Below are 3,075 nucleotides of genomic sequence, written 5' to 3' on the forward strand. Positions count from 1 at the left end.
GTTCAGCATCTCCATTAGTCTGAGGATGGTAGGCTGAAGAAAATGACAGTTTAATACCCATCTCTGAGCAAAAATAGTGTAAAAAAAAATCAAAAAATATTGAATTCAATATTCAAACCCTGTGGTTCCAACGTTTTTTTTACACTAAAGACATTTTCATAATATTTTTTTACATTTTTAATTATAGTAATGTATTACTATTGTTATTTATTCTTTTTAAGAATAATTATATTCCATCAGTGTTTATATAATACAAGCTGTTTTTTTATGTATATAATGTGCATTTGTTATGTATATAATGTGCATTTGGTTTTACATTAAAGGGACACTATAGTCACCTGAACAACTGTAGCTTAATGAACAACCAAAAAGAGGTAAAAGCGCACACACACACCAGACGGGAGTGATTACCTGAAATCGGGCAAATAGGTATCTCCTCCTTTACACACAATAATTAGATTCACTATTGGAAAATCCCTATACAAAAAATATAAACACAGAGAAGGACATAGTGCAACCTGTATATTATATATAAAACAAAGGGAAATTCTGAGATGAAGTCACTCACACTTTTATGAGCCGTTTAAAAGTAGGCTCAGGACTTATGCAGCTTTCATGTCACTTAAATGGGACATGCACATTTCCTTGAATCCTCAGGCCTTGAGGATTCAAGGAAATGTGCATGTCCCATTTAAGTGACATGAAAGCTGCATAAGTCCTGAGCCTACTTTTAAACGGCTCATAAAAGTGTGAGTGATTTCATCTCAGAATTTCCCTTTGTTTTATATATAATATACAGGTTGCACTATGTCCTTCTCTGTGTTTATATTTTTTGTATAGGGATTTTCCAATAGTGAATCTAATTATTGTGTGTAAAGGAGGAGATACCTATTTGCCCGATTTCAGGTAATCACTCCCGTCTGGTGTGTGTGTGCGCTTTTACCTCTTTTTGGTTGTACATGATTCTTTAAGTATATATAGTGGTGATATACTTGGTTTTGGCTGCACCATCCACTTATTTGATCCTTGAGCGCCACTTCTATACTGTTTTCTGTTATTTGTAGCTTAATGAAGCAGTTTTGGTGTATAGAACATGCCCCTGCAGCCTCACTGCTCAATCCTCTGCCATTTAGGAGTTAAATCCCTTTGTTTATGAACCCTAGTCACACCTCCCTGCATGTGACCTGCACAGCCTTCCATAAATACTTCCTGTAAAGAGAGCCCTATTTAGGCTTTCTTTATTGCAAGTTCTGTTTAATTAAGATTTTCTTATCCCCTGCTATGTTAATGCATAAACAGAAACAAAGTGATTTAACTCCTAAATGACAGTGAATTGAGCAGTGAAATTGCAGGGGAATGATCTATACACTAAAACTGCTTAATTTAGCTAAAGTAAGTTGTATGTGTTGTTTTTATACTTAATTTTGTGCATGTCTATTTTTATGTATGGAACTATGTTTGGTAGTTTGGGAGATATATCCTTAATTTGGACTGATTGGGACTAGTGATTTGCATTTATTTATTTGCATATAGTTTTGTAGTGTATCCAATCACGAAATGCCCTTTTTGGATTTATGGGGAAGTTTCCGCCCATTTTTTAGACCTATATTGAGGATTATGGATTATGGATGCATAAAGGGCAGATGACATGGGCAAAACGCATCACACTCTTACAGAATTACGCACCCCGACAATAAGCCCTGCCTCCCGGAAGAAACACGATCACCACTTGGTGGTGAGGAGAGGTCTTATCTGCCTGCCTGCTATTTTTACAGTGTGTTACAGTGTGTTACAAATAAACATAATTCTGCTACACTACAGCCTCAAGTCTACATATGCATTGCATTGGAGCGTCCATAGTTAAAGCAGACTTCACTGTTACAATATTCTCTCTATTTTTTGTGTGAGTATGTTTCTCTTTATTACATATTTAATACTTCTATGGGACATTCGTCATAATATATGACCATGTGATTAAAGTGCCATATTAATTAGAGCACTGCTTGTGGCAACACTAATTTCTGCACATAATTGCGAGAGTTTTGCACTTTGCCCGTTGATTGAATTACAGTGTATGTCACGTGGACTATAGCACTTTTGCTTTTTATACACACTGTAGGGTTGGTTTGTGTATATTTTAGTGTATTTGCATTTTTAATACTGATTATTGGTATTGTCTTAAAGACACAGCTTATTGTTTTTTTTTTCAATAAAGGTATAGGCTGCTCCTTAATCAATTAAGCCTTGTATGACAATTGATTTATTTCCCAAAAACAAGGTGATAGGAAGAAGCAATTGATTCTGAGGCAAGAAAGGGTACTTAGATGTCACACCCAAGGCCGCAGAATACTCTACGTAGGGCAACCGTTATGCAGGGATGGGTACAGCGACCTTAGGTGCGAGAGTTTTGGAGATGCATCATACAATCATTTCTACCTTTCTCCTATATTGCTTCTCTGGCTCTGTTTGATTCTCATCAGGGCTTTGGCTGCACTTCTCTCCCTACCTGGTGGCTCAAACACATTGCAGAAAGCCGTTACAAAACTCTGGTAATCATATATCAGAGACTTATTAGCTTCCCATGTCAGATTAGCCCACTCCATAGCCTTGTCTGTGAGTTGGTGCATGAACAACAAAACAAAATTAGGCCTCTCAGTAGAGAAAGATCTGGGCGACATCTCAAAATGTAATTCTATTTGATTGATGAATCCCCTACAAGTTTTTTATTACCTCCATATCTCGGAGGTGGGGTTAAGTAGGTTGACATCCTGTTGTAATTGTAGAAGCTGAGCGGTGGCAAGGGTGCAGGGTTATCAGGAGAGAGCTGACCGGTTCTCGCTAATAATGTCTGGAAAGCCTAAGCAAATTGATACATCCTGTGATCCATTTCCTCACTTTTGCCTCACAAAGCAGGCTGTGTCACAGTGGTCCAGACTAACAAAGCATCAATGAGAGATTCCAGGGATCTCTCTCAGGGCTTGACCCTTTTAGTGTAAAAGTTACAAATAGAAAGAGGATACCTGACGAAGGTGCATGTATAATTGCACCGAAACCCGCGTCGGGCGTTTGAAGCTC

This window comes from Pelobates fuscus, chromosome 6 (genome assembly GCF_036172605.1).
Source record: "Pelobates fuscus isolate aPelFus1 chromosome 6, aPelFus1.pri, whole genome shotgun sequence".
NCBI lineage: Eukaryota > Metazoa > Chordata > Amphibia > Anura > Pelobatidae > Pelobates > Pelobates fuscus.